The sequence below is a fragment of the Symphalangus syndactylus genome, chromosome 2 (assembly GCF_028878055.3).
Source record: "Symphalangus syndactylus isolate Jambi chromosome 2, NHGRI_mSymSyn1-v2.1_pri, whole genome shotgun sequence".
Lineage (NCBI taxonomy): Eukaryota > Metazoa > Chordata > Mammalia > Primates > Hylobatidae > Symphalangus > Symphalangus syndactylus.
Genome location: NC_072424.2, coordinates 96,493,184 through 96,517,411, shown reverse-complemented (window position 1 = coordinate 96,517,411; position 24,228 = coordinate 96,493,184). Strand labels below are relative to the sequence as shown.

At 42.3% G+C, this 24,228-nt stretch overlaps 1 protein-coding gene across 6 annotated transcripts in view; it reads left to right on the top strand.

Moving 5' to 3' along the window:
- The first annotated feature begins 11,814 nt into the window (after nucleotides 1-11,814).
- The window catches only part of CEP85L (centrosomal protein 85 like), a 243,813-nt gene continuing 231,399 nt past the window's right edge, over nucleotides 11,815-24,228 (top strand). For 2 of the 6 annotated variants that reach the window (XM_063620780.1, XM_055262504.2), the window contains exon 1: nucleotides 11,847-11,901. The gene's annotated coding sequence lies outside the window, so the exon portion shown is untranslated. Of the gene's footprint in view, nucleotides 11,902-11,986; nucleotides 13,712-24,228 lie in introns of those variants that run through there. The other 4 variants (XM_063620768.1, XM_063620756.1, XM_055262489.2 and 1 more) reach the window with 4 other exon arrangements.

Below are 24,228 nucleotides of genomic sequence, written 5' to 3'. Positions count from 1 at the left end.
AACCCTGTCTCTACTAAAAATACAAAGAAATTAGCCGGGTGTGGTGGCGGGTGCCTGTAGTCCCAGCTACTTGGGAGGCTGAAGCAGGAGAATGGCATGAACCTGGGAGGTGGAGCTTGCAGTGAGCCGAGATTGTGCCACTGCGCTCCAGCCTGGGCGACAGAGTGAGACTCCATCTCAAAAAAAAAAAAAAAAAATCAGGTAAAATTACAATATGCAGGTGGACAGTTTTGTGATGTTTGCTGAGAAGTAGGAAGCAGAACCACCCTACAGGGAATCCTACTTTCCTCAGCATCAGCTACCCAGCCTGTTCTCTAGCCTTTGGTCAGCTGCTGGAGTCTTGGTAGTTCAGCAGGTTGGCAGGCTGCATAACTGTTCAGGAGGCCAGAATTCTGACCTCTCTTCCTTTCCCAGACTGAGGACAATACCACGAACCAGCCTTGGAAGATACAATCAGGTATTTTAAAGAAAAATGCCCCTGGACTCAGAAATGCTCTAATTCATAGTGCGTTGTAATTGACCAATAACACATCTATGTTAGTTTCCTATTGTTGCTGAAACATACTGCCACAAACTTGATGGCTTAAAACAACACAGATGTCAGGTGCGGTGGCTCATGCCAGTAATCCCAGTACTTTGGGAGGCTGAGGGGGGCAGATCACTTGAAGTCAGTAGCTCAAGACCAGCCTGGCCAACATGATGAAACCCCATCTCTACTAAAAATACAAAAATTAGCCAGGCGTGGTGGCATACACATGTAGTCAGTCCCAGCTCCTCGGGAGGCTGAGGCACAAGAATCACTTGAACCCGGGAGCAGAGGTTGCAGTGAGCTGAGATTGCACCACTGCATTCCAGCCTGAGTGACAGGGCAAGACTCCCTCAAAAACAAAGCAAAACAAAACAAAAAACACAAATGTATTGCATTTATGGAGGTCAGGAGTCTGACATGAGTCTCACTGGGCCAAAGTCAAGGTAATGGCAGTCTTGCTGTCCATTCTGGAGGCTGTAGGGGAAAATTCATTTTCTCACTTTTTCCAGGTTCTAAAGGCTGCCCACATTCCTTGGTTTGTGGCCCCTTCCATCTTCAAAGCCAGCAATGGCTGCTGGAGTTTCATATTACATCACTCTGACCTTGACTCTTCTGCCTCCTCCTTCACTTAAAAGGACCCTTGTGATTACATTAGTCCTAACTAGATAAACCAGGATATTCTTGCCATTACATGTTCAGCTGATTAGCAACGCTAATTCTATCTTCAGCCTTAATTTCTTCTTGCCATTAACATCTCAAACATATTCATAGGTTTTGGGGACTATGGCACAGACATCTTTGGGGGCCATTATTCTGCTTACCACAGGTTCCTTCCTTAGAACTTTGTATGCAGGGATTCGGGGAGAAGAGAGAGGTAGTTAGAAAATACTGGGGCATCATAATAAGAGGAACCAGGGAAGCTCAAAGCATCAGAACAATCATCCCAACTTCCTGAACCTGAGGATGACTCCACAATTTAGAGACCTGTTGTCATTTTGTCCTTATCTCTCAGTTCATCCCAGGAGTATTTAAATTTCATCTGTTTGGTGGGGAGTGGATTCTCATTATATACAGATAATGTGTGTTTCAGAAAACAAAGCAAAGGGCCTTTTCCCCAGGGCAGGTAGACAATGCTCCTAAGTTAGTGGTTTTCAAAGTATAAGTCACAATCCACTAATGGAGTCCTGAGATGAGTTTAGTGGGTGAGGGAGAGAGAAAGAGAGAGAGACAGGAAGAAGAAGAAAGGAAGAGGAGGAAAAAGAAGAAGAGGAGGGAAAAAGGAAGGAAGGAAGGAATGAGGGAAGGAAGGGAGAGAGGGAGGAAAAGAATAAAGAAAAAAGAAATCAAGGTATATAGAATAGAAAATATTATGGCGCAGCCATCACATGTTTTGAGGCTAAATATTGTTGCAGTTCTACCTACACCTGTGTGCATTGGCTTATGGTGTAAGATGTATTTTTACAGTGAGACAGTCTAAGCTAGGGGGGCCCACAGGTCAACTGCAGATGTTTGCATGGAGGGGTTCCCCCCTCAGAGGAGCTGCCCCTAATCTGTATCTGCTTATCTGTGTGGAAGCTTTCGAAGGACTTGAGGGGACTGAAAAGGAGGAAAGGAAGGGAATATGGAGCAAGGAGATCGGATCAGAAGAGGAAGAGATGGGAGTTCAAAAGGAAAAAATTAAAGTGAAATGAAATTAAGAACATCAGTCATGTGACACAAGAACAAAAATAGTATGAGAAGAAATCAGCCAGGAAATAGGCCCAGACTCAAATGCTTTCTTGAGTGAAAGAACAAAGGGCAGAAAATGTAAACCCCAAACCAAAACAACCCTGCTTTCATGTTCCTTTTTGCATCCACTGAGCCAAACCTCCAGCTGCCTTGTGCCGCTGCAGGCGCTTGTGGCAAAAGCACACGTGAACCACGCTGGACATCAGAGGCTTGCGGGTGCCTAGGGGCTATGTGACCTCCAGCTACCCTGAGCTGTGAAATCAGAGCTGAAGGAAGCAAATGTGACAAGACCTGGTCTGAGCGATGGGCGGGGAGGTGGACTGACAATGCACAGCCCCCCGGGAGGTTCATGTTTAATGCCTGCTGAACCCCCCATGTCCTTGACCCAGACTCAACTCATCACGAACTCAGCTGCAACAACAACTGAGCACAGTGAATGAACAGGTGTCACAATCCTGTTATGAACAGGGAGAAACTGGGTCTCAGAGGAGTCCAGGAAATGGCCAGGATCAGTAAGAAAAAAAAGAAATAAAAGTATGTAGAATAGAAAATATCATGGCACAGCCATCACATATTTTGGATCAGTAAGTGACAGGGCTGTGACTCCAGATGCCCTCTGAACTCCATGCAGGGCTCTTTTCACCACAACAAGGACTTCTAAAGCATATGTTTGGAGGAGACTGACCCATGCTGATCACACGGAGAGACCGTACTTGCCATTTATGCCACAGGCTTCTATGCCCCCACCTCTCACCAAGTCACTACTCTAAGGTTCGGATGGTCACTCTGTAGAGGTGGGGTATGTACGATACATTTGGTGGGAGGTGAGAAGCCCAAGAACAAGCCTTTCTTCTCTCTCCCATCCAAGTACTAACCAGGCCCAACCCTGCAACCTTTCTTCTCTTTCAGGAATCCAGAACAGGCCTGGTGGGTAGAAGAAGGCAATGCTTTCTTCACAAGAAGCTTAGGGTCTCCTTTCTTCTCCTAAAACTTGAATGCTAAGAAAAAAGAATGCCAATTCACTCCCATACAAAAATTTATGAACACCTGGTTCTGTGTTATACTCACACCCATTTTGTGTTCCCTTGGCATAAATACAATGTCGCTTACCTGCCTCTGCTCTTCTTCCTAGTTTCCTTTTCCATTTCTCTTTATGTCCTAAAGGACCCAGTTCTGCCTGGGAGCTCAGGCAATGCCCATCAGATTCTAACTGAGAGTGACAAGGAGGTGACATAAAAGCTCTGGAAAGGACACCCACTTCCAAAGGATGTCTGGGGAACTGAAAGGGGAACTTTGAGTCCTGCTCACCTGCCAGATGAAATGTCCTTAAGAAGAGAATATCTAGAGAGGCAGGGGCTGGGGGAAAGGCATGCGGACATGTGGGGGCTGGGAGAAGCTGGGTGATATGAGGGCTACTGTGACCTCTCTCACCTGTCATCTTCCTCCTGTGTGACAGGCTGCTCACTAGGAAAGAGAGAGTGCTATCCTACTACCACTCAAGAGGAAACATTAGGTTACATGAAATTAGGCAGAAGTCTTTACTTTAGGACGTAATGAGATTAATAAACAAACTCCCAAAGTCAGGCGTGGGATCCAGATTTGGGGGTCCTGAAGCTGATTTTGGTGCCCTCTCCCTTTTTTAAAAAAATGAGATGAGGTCTTGCCATGTTGCCCAGGCTGGTCTTAAATTCCTGGGCTCAAATGATCCTCCCACCTCTGCCTCCCAAAGTGCTGGGATTGGTGGCCCTTTTAAGATAAGGAACATAAGGTGCAGGCAAGGTATATTCAGTGCCGTTCTACAGAAGAGGAAAGGGTTTCAGAGCGGTCCGGGAACATGGGATTCTGAGAACACAAACCATGAATATACCTTAGGTGTAAGTCTTTGAATGTGACCTATATGAATAAATCTTATAAGTCCTCGGTTTATGGTCAGTCCACCCCTGTACACTATGTCTTCTGAACTCTTTTTTTTTTTTTTTTTTGAGGCAGAGTCTCGCTCTGTCTCCCAGGCTGGAGTGCAGTGGCGCGATCTCGGCTCACTGCAAGCTCCGCCTCCCGGGTTCACGCCATTCTCCTGCCTCGACCTCCCGAGTAGCTGGGACTACAGGCACCCGCCACCATGCCCGGCTAATTTTTTGTATTTTATTTAGTAGAGACGGGATTTCACTGTTAGCCAGGAAGGTCTCCATCTCCTGACCTCGTGATCCGCCCGCCTCGGCCTTCCAAAGTGCTGGGATTACAGGCGTGAGCCACCGCGCCCGGTCTCTGAACATTTTGTTGTAATCACTTTTTCTTTTTGGTGGGGGACAGTACCCAAGGGATCATGTTCCAAAAACCATTTCCGGAACTCCGACCTAGTCTACACAGAAAGGCTTCAGGGTCTTTGGCCGCACGCCTAGCTTTGCTGGGCAGATGGCTGGGCACATGCGATGGCTCCACTTGAGTCCCTTTTTAGCACTGCTTTTCAAATCTCCTGAACAACGCAGTTGCATTTGGACTGGTACTTCTCTGACACATGATGATAAAGAAAGAAACGTCACCTTCACCTGGATGTTGGCTTCAAGGGATTTATTGGTTCTTTTTTTTTTTTATACAGAGTCTCATTCTGTCAGCAGGCTGGAGTGCAGTGGAACGATCTCGGCTCACTGCAATGTCTGCCTCCCGGGTTCAAGCAATTCTCCTGCCTCTGCCTCCCGAGTAGCTGGAGTTACAGCCGCACGCCATCACACACAGCTAATTTTTGTATTTTTAGTAGAGACGAGGTTTCACCATGTTGGCCAGGATGGTCTCAATCTCCTGACCTCATGATCCGCCCGCCTCGGCCTCCCAGAGTGATGGGATTACAGGGGTGAGCCACTGCGACCGGCTGATTTATTGTTTTTTGTTATTGTTGTTATTTTCTGTTTTTCTTCAAGTCAGCTCTGTTGCCCAGGCTGGAGTGCAGTGGCATGATCTCGGCTCATGGCAATCTCTGCCTCCCAGGTTCAAGCTATTTTCCTGCCTCAGCCTCCCGAGTAGCTGGGACTACAAGCATGTGCCACCACACCCGGCTAATTTTTTGTATTTTTCATAGAGATGGGGTTTCACCGTGTTAGCCAGGATGGACTCAATCTCCTGACCTTGTGATCCACCCACCTTGGCCTCCCAAAGTGCTGGGATTACAGGCATGAGCCACCGCTCCCGGCTGGGTTTTTTTGCTATTGATTAATTCTGGACATGACTTAAAAAGCCGAACCATCCCAAAAACCAGACCAGAAAGTGGTACCTTTTAAAGAGGGTGAGCTTGGCTGGGCGTGGTGGCTCACACCTGCAATCCCAGCACTTCGGGAGGCCAAGGTGGGAGGATCACCTGAGGTTGGGAGTTGGAGACCAGCCTGGCCAATATGGTGAAACCCCATCTCTACTAAAAACACAAAAATTAGCCGGGCATAGTGGCAGGCACCTGTAATCCCAGCTACTCGGGAGGCTAAGGCAGGAGAATCAATTGAACCTGGGAGGCAGAGGTTGCAGTGAGCCGAGCTCACACCACTGCACTCCAGCCTGGGTGACAGAGTGAGACTCTGCTCCAAAATAAAATAAAATAAAATAAAATAAAATAATAAGATAAGATAAGATAAAATAAAATAATAAATAAAATAAATAAAATGAGCCAACACCCTGAAAACCAAATCTCTGGGATGCATCTTGGCCAGAGCAGCAGAAAACTCTGCCGAAAACAACTTAGATGTTGTTCATTTCATTTTGCTGGCTTTTAAAATGCTGCTTATATCTGATTCATGTCACACAAGTCAGTGTGACAATTGTCAAAGATGAACTGGGGCTGTGCCTTTAAGAGAACACTGCTAATGTGTCTCTGATTACATGAACAATGCCACTCTCTGGCATGTTAACTCATCACAGTTGATTGTCAAAAGCATATGCTCATGCTGAAAGCTCTGTGATAACACATTTGTCAATATTTCTAGTTGTAATTTGGTTCAATAGTGATACAGGTATCAATAAGATCTGAATTAAATGTGAGATGACTGGCCTTAAATTAGAGCACAAAGGATTCAGATTAGCTCAGAAGATTTACTAAGAGGAACAATTACTAAGCACAGAAATAGGTTATTAAGGGAAGTTGTGGAATCTGTTTCTCTGGAGGTTCTTAAAATAAGACAATGAGTATCTATAGAAGAAGATCCCAGGATCCTGACAGAAGGAAGATAGCTTTATTTAGCTGTCAAGATCTACTCACTAAAATCATAGATACTCTGCTAAAAGTATTCGTTGAAGAGCCTTATATCCTCATATGGTTTGGCTGTGTCCCCACCCAAATGTCATTTTGAATTGTAATCCCTATAATCCCCACGTCACGAGGGAGGGTCCTGGTGGGAGGTAATTGAATCATGGGGCAGGGTCGGGGGGTGCGGGCAGTTCCCCCATGCTGTTCTCATGATAGTGAGTGAGTTTTCATGAGACTTGATGGTTTTATAAGGCAGTTTTCCCTGCTCTTGCTAGTTCTCTCTCCTGCCACCATGTGAAGAAAGTCTTTGCTTCCCCTTCACCTTCTGCCATGATTGTAAGTTTCCTGAGGCCTCCCAAGCCAGGCGGAACTGTGAGACAATTAAACCTCTTTCCTTTATAGATTATCCAGTCTCTGGCAGTTCTTTATAGTAGTGTGAGAATGGACTAATACATACCCAGGTGGCATTTTGACTCCTCAGTGTCTTACTTGCTGATGCTATTTATGATAGAAGAGTTAGAAATTCCATTTCGGGGCACGCTAGCCAAGTATGAACTGGCTGTTAGCTTATTAACTAAACTAGCAGTTAGTCATTACTAACTCTGCAGTTCCATCTTACACACTGTGGTGATTACACCCTATAAGGTAAGGCAATTATTATTATTTCCAATAGTATAATTATTACCTACCATTTTTGAGCACTTACTATACATTAGACATTGTGCTAGTTCTTTACACATATCACATCGTTTTCCCCTCGTAACAACATTTTAAGATCTGTATTATTATATCCATTTCACAGAAGTTTCAACTGAGTCTTGGAGAGGCTAAGTAACCTGCTGAAGATCATACAGCAAGATTCAGACCCAGGCCTGTCTGACTCTAAAGCCTTTGCTTTTATGTAATACAAGGTGTGGTTAATGTTTTTAAAAGCATATCAAACAGCATATAATGTTGGCTCTTATATGTAGTCACATTGGGCAGCTCTACTCTTCTGTGGGTGCTCAGAAGACGCTGGGATCTCTTTTGGACTTGCCTTCATTTCCATAGGCTTTTCAGAAGTTCACAAAGAATGACATAATTTCCATCAATCCCTAAAAATTCAAATAGGGTGAGAAAGACCTTAATGAATATTGACTGTTTAATAACTTGAGGTTCTCGTTAGAAAAATAAAAGTTCTGCTGCTAAATATGTTTAAAACTATAATATATTGTTACAAAAATTCTTCAATTTATTTAAGGACATGTCCTGGGGGAAAGGGAAACCTGAGGATTATTCAAAGCCAAACCTGGTGAATTAGGTGAATAATTAATCCATTTATAAAAAATGAGATGTGAATGATAAAATAATGATGTTGATTTTCTCATGGGACATTGTGACATAGGCACTGATTATGTAAATCCTATATTCATATCACAATCAGCTATGGCCCCATCTCTGACATCCATCTGGGAGCCCACACAGTGACCTAGTAACATCTCACCTTTTCAATGACCAGTATCCAAGAAAAGACCAAAATGATGACCTAAAGAAAATTCATTATTTTAGCAGCTGGTGGACTTGGGAGTAAGACAGATGGTGGAGCTGATGATACTGCATGAAATGTTTCCCCCTGTTAGCAAGATTGTAAAAAATGTGCTCCTCTGCTATTTTCTCTATCACAGAGAAGGTGGGAGGTGAGATCTTCTTCTTGGTGTCTGTAACATACATTTTCCTTACAGAAGATGTAGGTCAGTGATAAGCATGACTTTCATAAGTATATTTTGTGCCTATTATAAATGGGAAAAATTTTAGCCCCATAACAAAAGAAACAGCACAATATTCTTTTTGCTAAGAATTCTGAATTCATTATATTTAAAGTCTTGATTCCGTTTCTGATGGAGATTGTGTTGTTATGTTTGTTGTCATCCACAGCCAAATGCAGCCAAAATTGGGTATATTTTCTCTCCTTGTCCTCCTTACAAACGCTTAGCAGGTCTGAAGTTCTCTTTGTTGACAATGGCTCCATCCCTCTGTCAGCTTTCTATGATGCTAACCTTGTTAAACCTTTTCCTCTATCATTTTGTCCAGAAAAATCACCAATTCCATGATTCCTTGTCCTACAGGATTTTCAAAGCTGTGCACTGTCTCTGTTCTCACAGGTTCAGACCAGCTTGGACCGAAGCATTGTTATTTAGACAATGGAAATAGCCTTATTGGTCTCTTGTGTCTAGCTTTCTTGGTCAGACCATCCTGGCCAGCAGCAAACATTCTTTTCATCACTTGCCTGACAAATTTAAATCAGGATTATTCAGCAAGCATTCTGTCAGCTTATTACTCATCTCATTGTCTTGTACGCCTTATTGCAGCCATCAAACCCTTCGTTGTTCCATCCTTTAACCACATCCACTTCTGAGGCATCCACACACTCTTCTGCCTGCCACTTTCCACCAAGTGATCCACTTCGTCCCTTTCCAACACTGCCCAATATTGCCCTTTGTCATGAAGTTTTCCAAGAGTATATGTGATTTCCCAAAACTCTCTTCAAAATCCTTTGACCCCTTAGGCACTGAATTGTACAATATAACCAAAGGTGGAAATTAAAAATCTACATGCAATTTTATTTGTACTTCTACCCTCACCATAAATTGTTCAAGCTTCTTTTGTGCAAGAGTAAGGTCTCCATTTTGGCACCACACCCGAACCTTGGGTGGTCTCTACACACAGGTCAGGTTTCCATCAGCTCATGCTTAGTCCAGCATCATCTTTAAAAAGCTCCACATCTTCCTTTAAAACACAGAAGTTAGAAGATCCTTTCCTGGGCTGGGTGCAGTGGCTCACGCCTGTAATCCCAGCACTTTGGGAGGTCGAGGTGGGCAGATCATGAGATCAGGAGATCGAGACCATCCTGGTTAACACGGTGAAACCCCATCTCTACTAAAAACACAAAAAAATTAGCCGGGCGTGGTGGCGGGCGCCTGTAGTCCCAGCTACTCAGGAGGCTGAGGCAGGAGAATGGCGTGAACCCGGGAGGTGGAGCTTGCAGTGAGCTGAGACCGTGCCACTGCACTCCAGCCTGGGCAACAGAGTGAGACTCCGTCTCAAAAAAAAAGAAGATCTTTTCCTGTGCTATGTAACTGAAACTTCTCTTGCTGGATTTCATCCACCCACTCAACAACTTGATCTTATTTATAAAGACTTTCCTCTGTAAGGAAATCATTGACTCTAAATCTGAGCTTTAAAATAATTCTTTTTTCTAAATCTTATTTACATGTTGAATGACAAAAAAAAAAAAAAGGATTTGAGATTTTTAAAAAGCAATTTCTGTCTGCAGACAGACAAATTGTGAAACTGTCAACCTGGAGCTAAGATGTCCATTAAGCTATTCAATTAGAATTATGTTTATTTTGTTAAATACTTGATATTTGCTAGGTAGATTCATATATAAACTTATCCACACAATAATGCTTTGCAATAGATTTCATTATTCTCATATTATAGACAATGAAACCAAAGCTCAACACAAGGTCACCAAGCTACAGGTAGTAGAGCAAGATTGGTGCTTCGGTGTCTAGCCATCTAAGCCCGGTGTTCTTTCTTACTCCTGAACCCACAACCTCTGGTTAGTTCCAAGCCTCCTAATGAGAAGGAGGTGAAGGACCACACTGCATGACTGACAATGCTGCTGAGGTCAACAGACCTATGGGCAATGTGCCATGTTGATCAGATATTTAATTCCCAAATGGATTTGGAATTATTTCCCGGTGTTTCATTCAGTTCCACTGTTTTGTCTATTTATGAGTTAGTATACACTTTTAGTTATCAAAGCTTTATATTTCAGCATCTGGTAGACCTAGTTCCTCCCTCATTAGACTTTTCCCCTCAGATTTTTCTTTGTGCTTTGAATCAACTTAGTTCACAAGACCATTATGAATTTTTTTGTCATATATCAAATTTATAGCTTAAATCATGAGAGTTGACTCTTTATTTTTGAAACAGAGTTTTGCCCTCATTGCCCAGGCTGGAATGCAGTGGTGCGATCTCAGCTCACTGCAACCACTGCCTCCCAGGTTCAAATTATTCTCCTGCCTCAGCCTCCCAAGTAGCTGTGATTACAGGCATGTGCCACCACGCCTGGCTAATTTTTTTGTATTTTTTTTTTTTTAGTAGAGACAGGGTTTCACCATGTTGGTCAGGCTGGTCTCGAACTCCTGACCTCAGATGATACATCTGCCTTGGGCTCCCAAAGTGCTAGGATTACAAATGTGAACCACTGTGCCTGGCCAAGAGTTGACATCTTGATAATATTTTGCATCTTCCTAATAAAACAAATAGATTTTTCCATCTGCACTAGTGTTCTTTTGTGTTTCCCAGTACTTATGTCTTTGTGGCTTTCCTAAACATAAAGGTAAATCTTTCTATCATTTTTTGAATCGTGTTTCAGTGTTGCTTTCTTTCCCTCTCTCTTCTGTCTTTCAAATAGCACATATGGGCACACGTACAAACTTCATTGACAGAGTCATTGAGGGCATTTGAAAGAAATTGAAGAAAAAGGTCCAGGTCCTTTAATGACAGGCATATGATAAGGTGTTCTTTCTCTCTGGAGGAGCATGGCAGTCTGAAACACTCAGCGATCATAGGCTTCATGATACAGGGACTTTTGTGTTTTGTTCATTGTGGTTTTTCCAAGTGCCCAGGGCAGTATTTGGCACATAGTGGCACTTAATAAATATTTGTTGAGTGAATGAATGAAAAATCCAGTACATGCCTTCCCAAATTCTGCTGAAAAGCAGTTACATTCACCACTATACTATCGATGCCACCCCAAATCCCACTGAAACAAGGCCTTTGGTTTATATATTCTGGCAGCTGAAACTATGGGTATTTTGTTGTAGAAAGTCTGTTGAAAAGAGAAGCAGTATATAGAGTGTTATCATCTTCCCATGTTGGTTAGACTGACCTATTTCTCCATTAGAGTATTAGTAATAAATGCCCAATACTTTATTGAAAACAAATAACCATATTCCATTTTTACTTCTTAGTAGCCAAAGCCTTGAGATTCACACTTGCACAATGATGTCTTTCAAACTGCATCCTGACAGATACTTCTTGAGCTGTCATAAGGCCTATGGAGAACATCTAGTCAACGTGTATGTTAAGTTGTCAATGAACAATTATGGTTCTTCTGAGCCATGTTATAAAGCAAGGCATTGGGCCTCTCCAGTGCTGCAATGTGTCCGGGCTGTGTGGAATGCAAAGTGTGTGCAGGAAATACAGTCACACTGTGGTTTTACACGGAAGCTCAGGTTGCCTCTTATGAATATGCATGATGGGGTTGGATCATGCTCTTGCCACTTGAGTTTACTTGAGCTTAACTTAACCCCCACATACCCATTTCCTGCCTATCATTTGAAGACGTTCCTTGAGGAGGTTTGAAAAAGTGAGTTGTTTCTCCAATTGTGGAGCATTTTCCTTTTTTTTTCTCTTAAAGATGATGACAAACTACACACTGATTTATTTTTATTCACTGTGAGTCATTTGCTAGTCTTATTTTATAGATAATATTTTATATCTCTTGCTTAGAAGCAGATGGGAAAGTTCAAGGAAACACCCCCTGCAACAGAGAAAAAGTACTCGGATCTAGACTGCTATGATGGTGTCCTTGCTGGAGTCCTGATAAGCAGCCCTGTCAGGGGGAAAGGAACAGATGGCAAATGGTCTTTGCAGAGCAGCATTTAGAGTGTTTTATCTTTGTTTTAGAAGTGACTGTTACTCTGCATTTACTGTGAACTGTGCGTACTCCTGAGAATGCAGAAAATAAGCTGGAAACTCTTTCCTATTATTCATAAAACAGGTCACTGGATGTAAAGGATACTTGGCCAACTGGGAGCGCTCTCTCTCTCTCACACACACACACACACACACACACACACACACCAATTGTTGTTACCCGTTATCTTTATGAGAGGAAATGGGGGAGGGGAGAGGAGCTCTAGCTGCTCTGTCGCCAAAAGGCAGTGCTCCAGAAAGCCGAGTGGGGAGCCGCATGCGCTGAGAAATGCCAGCATGTGTCGCTCCCCAATCTGGCATACACACTCAACTCCTGTTTGACATACTTTACAAAGCAGACAGGGACTGGCAGGGGTGTTTCTTCTGGACAAACATTAATGAGTGAGGAAACGGGCAAATGTAGGTTGCTATGCAGTTGTTTTGCTGTTGATGTGGGAGCAAAGCCAGGCAGCACTTAGACTTCGGGAATGTTCTCATGATTTCATGGAGGTCGCTACCCTCCCATAACAGAACTCACGCTCATGGTTTTTCCTTAAATGACAGCAGTTGGGAAGAAAATGTGCCTTCGTCTTGATGTACTGCTCTTGTTTCTCCGTGGGCTGTCAGTCCCTTTCTGAGCTCTGTTAGGTACAAAATCGGGGCTATTCTATATTACCGGTTTCTAATGAACTGTCTGTTTTGTTTGTTTGCTTTTAGTGTTAGTCATTCTTTTTCTATATAACATTTATGTTTTAAAAATTGCTCAACACTGTTTTTGGCATTTAAAGTTCATGATTTAAGAGCTGATGGTTTTGCCTTGTCATTAAATGGTGAAATAACAGGGTTAAAGTGAGGTTAACAGGATTTAGAACTCCTATTTGACCAGTCTTTCTTTTGCCTGAAAAATGGTAGGGAAAAGGGAGGGAGGAAGGAAGGAAGGAAAAAAGCCTATTCAAGGAAAAATCTTAAATAAGTGAGATTACTGACTGAATTCAGGTTTATCTGAGCTAAACCTTTTCATATGCTGTTCCCATGTCATACTTTATTGATTCAACACATAGCTTTCAAGAGTATGTTCTGCGCCAGGTATATGAGAAAAACAGCATTTTGGCTACCATTTAATAATAGACTCTTTTAATTCTCTTCCCAAAAAGTAAGTTCTTTTTTCATTGTGTATCTCACATTCTGTCTCCACTGCCACTAGAGTAACTAGAGTACCTGTGACTTTTATTAACACAATTTTTGTTTCGTGAAAAGCTTATGGGTTATCTTTTCCCTATATCCAGGTATCTTTACTCTGTTCAGCTATCCTGGACCACACAATTTAATCCAAGGCCTTGGAAGCATGTTGTATTTTACAGTCTTGCAAATGTGCTTTTCAGTGAAGTCTTTGCAGCCTTCCATCCCAGGCCCAGATTGCTTCTAGACACCTCGCTCATGAACTGCAGTTGCTTGTGTACTCATCTGTCTCCAGACAGGCTGTGAGTAACTTAAGGGCAGGGCCTGTGCCTTGTTCATCTGTGAAGTGATGGCAATATAGTCAGAACTTAATAAATATTTGCAGGAAGAGATGAATATTGCCAAAGATATCTTTGTCTGTATATTCCGACCTTTTGGCCTTCTATTTTATAGGATTGAACTCTAAGAGTTAGTAGGTTTGTCGGTTGAAGTCTATATATGTTTTTTAAATTTTAGTAGATGCTGCCAGATTGTCCCCCCCCCCCACCAAAAAAAAAGCAACTCTTTCTCCCATATTTCCACCAGTAATAGGTTGTATTGGTCTTTTAGATTTTTCCCAGTTTAGTAGCTATAAAGTGATATTGCAATGTTTAATTTTTATTTTCCTGGCTATAAGTGAGCTTCAGTATCTTTATATTATGTTCATTGGTTCAGATTTGCTGTTCTGTGAATTAAGGTTTTACATATTTTGCCTATTTTAATACACAAAAGTTTGCATATGTTTAAATATATTTACAAGCAAAAAGTATAAAACTCCTATACCTAAAAATTTCAAGCCACTTTACCTAAAAATTTCTATGTATTCTACAGAAATACTTAGATATATAAACAAATACAAATGCACAAGCATCTCATTAGCACATTCTTTGTAATAACAAAAAATGAAGTTTGATAAAAAGAAAGTAGTTTAGTAAGTTATGGTTCTTCCTTATTGTAGAATAGAATGAGGAGCTAAAAAGAATGAGGTAAGGCCAGGTGCAGTGGCTCATGGCTATAATCCCAGCACTTTGGGAGGCCGAGGCGGGAGGATTGCTTGAGCCCAGGAGTTTGATTCCATCCTGGGCAACATGGCAAAATTTTATCTCTACAAAAAATACAAAAATTAGCCAGGCATGGTGGCGCACACCTGTAGTCCCAGCTACTGGGGAGGCTGAGGTGGTGAGAGGATCATCTGAGCCTGGGAAGTTGAGGCTGCAATGAGCTGAGATTGTGCCAGTCTGGGTGACAGAGTAAGAGCCTGTCTCAAAAAAGAAGAAAAAAAAAGCAGATGAGGAGGAATATGAGAAGGAAACACAGGAAGACTGCTGGGACCAGCCTGGAGGGACCAGTACTTGGGGTCACAGAGTTGGAATGGCATCCATGGCAGAGTTGTGATCTCTCTCCAGGAGAGATAGCCTGGGCTCAGACAGGGAGACATGAAGATGAACTCATTCAAGTTTGGGGATTTGCCAGGCCAATGAGGGGCAAGGGAACTGAGATACTGAAGAGAATGGTTAAAGGGATGGCTCATGAGAGCTCCATGGGGTAGGAAAGCAGTGAAGTGAAGGGGACACTAACAGGGAAAGAATTCCAGGACTGGAATCACAAAGCGAGAGTCTTTTGGGGGTGTGGGGAAGAGTAGCTAAGCGAGAAGTGGAAGAGGAGGGGATTGTGATTGGAGAGAAAAGTTCCCTATAAGACTAGACCACATTGATGAAGAGGATGGAAAGGAAAAAAGGAATTAGATGTTCAAAAATGTAAGAAAAGAAAATATGACATGGTGGTGTTGCCTGATATCTCAAGTTGAGAGAAGAAAGTTAAAAGAGAAGTGAATACTGGAAGACAGTGAAGGTTTTGTATAATTTAAAGTAAGTGGTACATAAAATAAAAATTCCAGGAGGTTCAACTGTATGTTTCATCAGTTGAGGTTACCCTAAAAGTTGAAATTATATTAAAACTTTCTGAAACTCTCAGAAGACCTAACATCTCAAAGGGGCTAGATTCTAGAAAGAAAAAGCTTGCCAATTCCAGTTCTGGCTAGGTATTCTTAGAATACCTTAGAGTAGGTTTTAGTCTTATAGGGTTTCTGCTTTCAGAATATCGAGGGGTCTTGACAAATAAAGCTTTTGAAATTTCCCTCTACTGAAATGCTCCATCTGCATTTCGGGATAGTGATGGAAATGCATAAGCTTCATTTCTGGCACTTTGATCGATGAACTTAGACTTTAATATAAAGAAAACCACTGTTCTTCTATCTAGAAAATGAAACTAAAAATAATCCCCTTGTCAGAGTGTCTGTATTCTGTGGTTAAATTTAAGGCAACTTATTGAGTGTTCATTACATGCTGGATATGAGCCCTTCCCTGACAGAGAGCACAGAGCACTACCTGAGGAGCTGGGACACACACCTACATAGAAGGCTGTGATACTTCTTAAGCAGCAGCTCCCAAAGCTACCCAATTAGCACAGTGCTCACTGTGGGCAAAAAGCTGAGTGCAACAATGTGGGGGCGGGCTTAGCAGGAAAGGCCTCCCAGGCATTGCATAAATGCAAGAGGACAGAGAAAGAATTCACACCAGGCAAGGAAATTATTTATGGTATTGCAAGGGTGAAAAGATTTTTTTTCAAATCTCCTGGTATCTCTGTTACTCTGCCCTAGTGTTTGGACATATGGAGTTACCATTCCCAGTAAATTATTAAAATGTGCCAGAAGACTTGGAATCCCTCAAGAACATGTTGTGAGAAGGGCTCACACACCTCCAATTATGCCTTTGGCACAAGTGCCATGTCAGATTGATGTCTGGAAAAGGATTGAGATTTGGAAAACCACATAATGATTTCTTGTATTGTTTTATCCTTCATTTTGTGCAAATCACACTTACCATGCCATTAGTAGCTTCCTCACAACTCAACAATGTTAAGAGGGACTTGCTAGCTAACTTGATCCCTAGTGGAAACCTTTTACTAGGGAGGGCTGGATTTGATTCTGGGGTCAAGGCAAACACCCTTCAATGAGCCCATGCCATCCATGCCTTGTAACTATATTTTAAGCATTTTCATTGTTTCTTCTGCAGAAATTATCTCTTCCTCCCTTCTGCAAATTGTCTAAGCCCAAAAGGATATTTTGTGCTTATTTAGTGTTATCTCACAGTCTGGGGCAAATTATCAATAAAACAAGAAGCCAAAATCTAGTAAGAAAAGGCAGGATATGAGAGGGTATGCATCTCTGCTGCATGAAGAGAAGACAGCAGCACCTCTCATTTTCTTTTAGAGACCATTTGGCCCCATGAGTTTATTAAAACAGAAGAAATAAGTTGAAAATGGAAAAGGGTGTGTGTGGGTGATGTGGTTACTTAGCAACGGGGAAGCTTCCGGCTGATGTTCTGAATTGAACAAAGAAAAACAGGACAGCAGGGAATAAAGGAATGGGGAAAAAATGAAAGGGAGTAAAACAGATGTGGTTGGGAGAGAGGGCTAAGAAGGAGTGAAAAATAAAAGTCAGGGAAAAAGCATGAACAGAAATGTGGTAAATACCTAGAAATAGGAAGCCTGTGAATTTTTAAAAATGGAAAAAAAAGGGCCGGGCGCGGTGGCTCACGCCTGTAATCCGCACTTTGGGAGGCCGAGGCGGGTGGATCACAAGGTCAGGAGATCAAGACCATCCTGGCTAACGTGGTGAAACCCCGTCTCTACTAAAAATACAAAAAATTAGCCGGGCATAGTGGCGGGTGCCTGTAGTCCCAGCTACTCGGGAGGCTGAGGCAGGAGAATGGTGTGAACCCGGGAGGCCGAGCTTGCAGTGAGCAGATATCATGCCACTGCACTCCAGCCTGGGCGACAGAGCAAGACTCCGTCTCAAAAAAAAAAAAAAAAAAAAAAAAAAAAAATGGAAAAAAAAGCCACTGAAAGAAAGGTGAAAATAGCCAGAAGGGTGAGAAAACATCTGCAGTGGAAGCTGCTAGGCAAATGGAGGAATAAAATGCCCCAGTGCCACGAACTCTCAGCTTAAATCTAGGCTCTTTTGGCCAGGCGTGGTGGCTCAAGCCTGTAATCCCAGCACTGTGGGAGGCCGAGGCGGGAGGATCACTTGAAGTCAGGAGTTTGAGACCAGCCTGGCCAATGTGGTGAAACCCTGTCTCTACTAAAAATACAAAAATTAGCCGGGCGTGGTGGCGGGCGCCTGCAATCCCAGCTGCTCGGGAGGCTGAGGCAGGAGAATCACTTGAAAACCCAGGAGGTGGAGGTTGCAGTGAGCAGAGATCAAGCCACTGCACTCCAACCTGGGTGACAGTGCAAGACTTGGTCTCAAAACAAAAAAGCAAAACAAAACAAAACACTAGGATGTTTTGTGGTGTGTGAGGTCACACCAGGGTGCACCTGAGGCAAGGGGCCCAGAACAAACCCCAGGCCACCAGTCTGTTGAGTCCACTCAGAAAATGAGCCAGGAGGCAGGGTACCTCCAGGGATATTTTTATAACAGTTTATTATAGGCATGAACCCTTACAATGACCCTAAAATGACATGCCCCCAAAGGGAAATTCCAAAAGAATTGGATGTTAGTCAAGAAAACTTCTAATTTCATAGCCCAGAGTAGGTCAATAATTACAGATAGATATGCCTTTTCCCAGTGACTTTGTCATGCCAGTTACATGATATCTGGTAGGCATGTGTGTGTTTATTTATATTACATGACAGGTATAGTTTGCTTCTATATTTGTCTCTTAAAAGGGCCACCATGTTTCCTAGCCCATCCTCTATATTTTTTGATCATTCACATATGCGTATAAAAAATTTTTGAGCATTTGCTCAACAGAGATACATTTTTATTCATGAATTATATACATGTATTATCTAATAATACATGGGTCATTAGAATATGATGTACATATTAATAATGAGATACAGATAACATTAAATATATTTTTAAAATTTTAATTGGTTAAGGATTTTATTTTATTAATGGAGCTTTCACCTCCCCATCTTCACTTTCGTTTTCCCATACAACCCTCACCCAAAAGTACCTACCAGATGTTATAATACAAGAGGATGTGGTAAGGGCTCATAAAGCATTTGCAGTAAACAGGAGTGGAATAGCATTTTCCCAGTCCCTGCTCTGAGACATCGCATTATATTTTACAGGGATGCATGGAGTTACATACTTATATTTCACTCCCATAGAGATTATATGCTATTTTTGTTTTTCTGCATATAAAATAGGACTGAGTTTTTAAGTTATTCCTCTTTGAAAAAGTTATCTGGTGGGGCACAGTGGCTTATGCCTGTGGTTCCAGCACTTTGGGAGGCTGGGTGGGAGGCTCACTTGAGGCTAGAAGTTCAAAAAACTTTTACCTATAATGTTTGATTTCTAATTAAGTATGGTTGAATAACAACACACTTCAAATCCCAGTAAAATGATAGAACATGAATCCTTATGAAAGGGTTGGAGGCCGGGCGCAGTGGCTCACGCCTGTAATCCCAGCACTTTGGGAGGCCAAGGTGGGCAGATCACCTGAGGTTGGGAGTTCGAGACCAGCCTGACTAACATGGAGAAACCTCATCTCTACTAAAAAAATACAAAAATTAGCTGGGCATGGTGGTGCGTGCCTGTAATCCCAGCTTCCTGGGGGGGGCTGAGGCAGGAGAACTGCTTGAACCCGGGAGGCGGAGGTTGCAGTGAGCCAAGATCATGCCATTGCACTCCAGCCTGGGCAACAAGAGCAAAACTCCATCTCCAAAAAAAAAAAAAAAAAGAAAGGGTTGGTATATCAGTTATTTATTACTGCATAAAGACTACCTCAAAACTTAGTGGCTTAAAATAACAATTTATTTGTTCAAAAAAGACAAAAAGAAAGAAAAAATAAGCAAACAAACAAATAAATAAAATAAAGAACTACAGAAATAACAAATTAACTCCCCCACCCCCCAAAAATACTGATTTATTTGTTTTGCTAGGTTCTCTTGAGGTCTTATTCAGAAGTCACAAATCATCACTTCTGCAGCATTCTATTGGTCAAGGCAAGTTATAAGGACAGCTTGAATTTAGGGGCTGGTAAAATGAACTCCAGCTCTTTTTTTTTTTTTTTTTTTGAGACAGAGTCTTGCTCTGTCGCCCAGGCTGAGTGGGCGCCATCTTGGCTCACTGCAAGCTCCGCCTCCCAGGTTCACGCTATTCTCCTGCCTCAGCCTCCCAAGTAGCTGGGACTACAGGCGCTCGCCACCACGCCTGGCTAATTTTTTGTATTTTTAGTAGAGACGTGGTTTCACCATGTTAGCCAGGATGGTCTAAATCTCCTGACTTCGTGATCCGCCTGCCTCAGACTCCCAAAGTGCTGGGATTACAGGCATGAGCCACCATGCCTGGTCAACTCCAGCTCTTGATGAAAAAAGTTGTAAACAATTTTATAACCATTTTAAATTCACCACACTTGGAAAACGTTAACTTGTTTTAGAAAGTGTAGGTTTTATCAAAAGGTCTATATAAAGAAATGCACACACTAGTTTTTTCTCTCACTTATTTCATTTCAACTAGTTTGTAACTGAAATTGCAATTAATTGTTTTTCTTTTTGAGATGGGGGTCTCCCTCTGTTACCCAAGCTGGAGTGCAGTGGTGCAATCACAGCTCACTGCATCCTTGACCTCCCGGGCTCAAGTGATCCTCTCACCTCAATTTTCTGAGTAGCTGGGACCACAGGTGTGTATCACCACGCCTGGCTAATTTAAAATATACTTTGTAGAGATGGGATCTCCCTATGTTGCCAAGGCTAGTCTTGAACTCCTGGGCTCAACCAATCCTCCCACCTCAGCCTCCCAAAGTGCTGGGATTACAGGCGTGAGCCACTGTATCCAGCCAAAATTTTTAAAATTTAGGTAAATAAGTGGTAGTCGTTTTGTAGATATATATCCAATTAGTCATAGTGAATGATTAAAAAAAAATAATAGAATTTCCACCAGAAAGTAAAAGCCCTCTTATTCCAAAGCAGAGCTGTCTATGAAGAGTAAATATAAAGCAAAATATTAATGCGTTTATTTCCAAGATTGAGCATTAGCCTTAAAATGCTATATTACTATTATTCTTCTCTGCCTACTGGGTGAGAGAGAACATTTTTAGCTTCAATAGATGTTCCATCATATGGACCTTTTCTCTTCCTCCTTCCTAACAGAAACCCCAATTTTATTCAGGTATTTGACCTATCCTTATGTATAGGAGTAAATGTTGTTAGAACAAACCATCATGTGAATTTCTTCTCCCTTGCTGGTGATTGGTTCAGGAACCCAATCTTTTTTGTTTGTTTTTCAAGTTTTATTTTAGATTTGGGGGTATGTGTGCAGGTTTTTTATCTGGGTATATTGCATGATGCTGAGGTTTGGGGTATAACTGATCCCATCACCCAGGTACTGAACATAGCACCCAACAGTTTTTCAACCCTTGCCTTTCTCTCTCCCTCTCCCTTCTAATAGTCCTCAGTTTCTATCATTGCCATCTTTACGTCCATGAATACTCAGTGTTTCACTTCCACTTGTAAGTGATAATATGTGGTATTTGGTTTTCTGTTCCTACATTAATTTGCTTAGGATAATGACCATAAACTGCATCCGTGTTGCTGCAAAGGACACAAACTTGTTCTTTTTTATGGCTGTGTAGTACTCTGTGGTGTATATGTACCACATTTTCTTTATCCAGTCCACTGTTAATGGACATCTAGGTTGATTCCATGTCTTTGCTATTGTGAATAGTGCTGTGGTGAACATATGAGTGCATGCGTTTTTTTGGCAGAATGATTTATTTCGGATATATACCCTGTAATGGGATTGCTAGGTCGAATAGTAGCTCTAAGTTCTTTGAGAAATCTCCAAACTGCTTTCCACAGTGGCTGAACTAATTTACCTTCCAAGCAACAGTGTATAAGCACAGGAACCCACCCTTGAAAGCTGTCCAATGAATGCCATTTGCATTGTGGCTCTTAACAATGTAGAAATGGCAAATCACTCTGAATGGGAGGACTCATATTCTGTGGCTTTGGGATTATGTCTCTCCTACAGAATGTACATAGGAAGCATTATGCTCTGGTGGCCACCCTAACAACCAAGAGGGATTCCCACCTGAGGACAAAGCTAATTCCCAGAGAGCAGAACAAGAGAACTGAAGAAAAGCAGGGCCAGAACCTGCATGTAGCACTGCTGAAGCCCACCTTGCCTCAGAATCCTTAGTATGTTACATAATAAACATGCGGACTCCTGAAGCCAATTTCACACAGGTTTTACCATTTTTAGCCCAATGAACCTTCCTGTCTAATGATGCTGTTACTGTCAGGGGTTCTCAATACTCTCACCTGAGAAAGTCTAGGAAACGGTTTCACAAGGCAAGTCACTTCTTCTCACATCCCACTTCCACTGTCTCTCAAGATCACCAGAACTGCGTGTAGATTCAGATCCCATATGCCTCAGGAGTTCAACTGCAAAGCCAAATTCAGGAGCAGAGGAAGTTCTCACCAAAGGAATTGAAAGAGTGCTAAGGTATGCTGGCATAATATGGAGAACATGTGTGGAAATGGATTGAGAGTACTAGACCAAGAAAGGAAGAGCATAACTATAGATCACACAGAATTCAGCAATAGGGATACAGTTATCGGAGATTCTGGATTTAAGGTGCTGGCTTAAGCAGCTGCAAGTTGTGTAAATGATTTGCTCTCTTGAGCTGTGCTCAGTAGTAGTTCATTCTAAATGAACAGGAAATGCTAGCCATTTTTGTAAGAATATAGGGGAAGGAAGCCAACAGATTATGGAGATAAGAATATTGGGGTAGATTATCACATGTGAACTACACGCTTATTCCCTAACAGTCTCCTTCCTCTAGAAGGAGGAAGAAATGCACAGAAAACCTTTTTTGTACCAGGGGCTCAAGAATTGCATAGGTATCTTAAAGGGCACTTTGGTGGTTTTCATGTGTTGGGGTAAAAAGAGAATACTCTGTGGTTGAAAAGGGCTCCTGATTTCAATAGTGACACTAAGATGGAAAAGGGCGAGTAGTGGCACCTAACTGGCAAAGTTAAGGTGGGCATGCTCCTTATAATAACAGCAGTAGAGGCTGGGTACAGTGGCTCACGCCTGTAATCCCAGCACTTTGGGAGGCTGAGGCAGGCAGATCACTTGAGGTCAAGAGTTCAAGACCAGCGTGGCCAACATGGTGAAACCCCGTCTCTACTAAAAATGCAAAAATTAGCTGGGCGTGGTGGTGCGTGCCTTTAGTCCCAGCTACTTGGGAGGCTGAGGCAGAAGAATCGCTTGAACCCAGGAGGCGGAGGTTGCAGTGGGCCGAGATCATGCCATTGCACTCCTCCAGCCTGCATGACAGAGCGAGACTCTGTCTCAAAAATAATAATAATAATAGTAGCAGTAATAATAATAATAGAGCTGGCATGGCACTCAAAATGATACATCCTTCAAATATCTCCAGAAATCTTTTACATATAATGGAGTTACAAAGATAAAAACAGATGAGCAGCCCACCAGGGGTGTAATTCAGTTGAATAATGGAAAATACTCCGAGATTAGTGGCTGTAGCTTTGGTGTTGTGTTCTTGAACTCAGTCGTTCTGGTTGTGTCTTTTTTTTTTTTTTTTTTTTTGAGACAAGGTCTTGCTCTGTCGTCCAGGCTGACATGCAGTGGTGTGATCACGGCCCACTACAGCCTTGACCTCCTGGGCTCAAGTGATCCTCCCACCTCAGACTCCTGAGTAGCTGGAACTTCAGGCATGTGCCACCATGCTTGGCTAATTACTTAATTTTTTTGTACAGATGGGGGTCTTGCTATGTTGCCCAGGCTGATCTCAAACTCCTGGGTTAAAGTGATCCTCCTACTCCAGCCTCCCAAAGTGCTGGGATTATAGGCATGAGCCACTGCACCTGGCCCATGGTGCCCTTCTGATACTTGCCTCTCCAGTCTTTCCAATGATTTTGTAAGCACTTAATTCTCTGTCTTAAGACTCTTTGTATTTAAAATACTTAGAGTGGTCCACTGCGCTGCACACAAATGCATTCTAATAAGCCCCTGAACACTTGCTAGGATTATTTTCAGTTTCTGGGCATATTATTAGTAAAAATCACCTCAGCAAATGGCAGAATTCTGACACTGACCCTCTGACCTATAGAATGGAGGCTAACACAGTTATCATGGTTAAGAATGACTTTGTGAAAGCTCAGGGCTTACCTTCACTGTCAAAATAGTCAATCAAAAAGTATTCTGTTATACTTCACTGAATAAATTACTGTAATTTTTTTGCACTACATTCCTGGGGAAATCATAGAGCTGAAGGTCACTGTGCTTCCTATCACATCCCCACTTAATTCTTCAACTGTTGGCCAGTGCAAAAGATGGATCAGTCTTAGATAATTCCAGGGGATAACTGTACGCTAAGTCAAGTGGTAGCTTGTCTTTCAAGTACATATGATCTTTCAAATGTAGTCTCCTTATCACAGTGAATCAAGACACACTGTGGGATATTGATTGCAGCTTTCACCTGGACAATCCTTTTCTTTTCTTTTTTTTTTTTTTCTGCTTCAACAAACAGAGAAAGAACATCAGAAGTAGTTTGACTTTACCTAAAACAGCAGAACTATATTTTCAACTCAGAGTTATGTTACTTCTCTATTCTCTGTGCCATAAGTTGCTCTAAAGGAACTTGGTCATCTCATCATCCAGGGCTATGTTGAAGATAATATTCTGATGACTCTGGAGAACAGAAAGTGGCTAGTATTTTAGATTAAGACCATGCATGCCAGA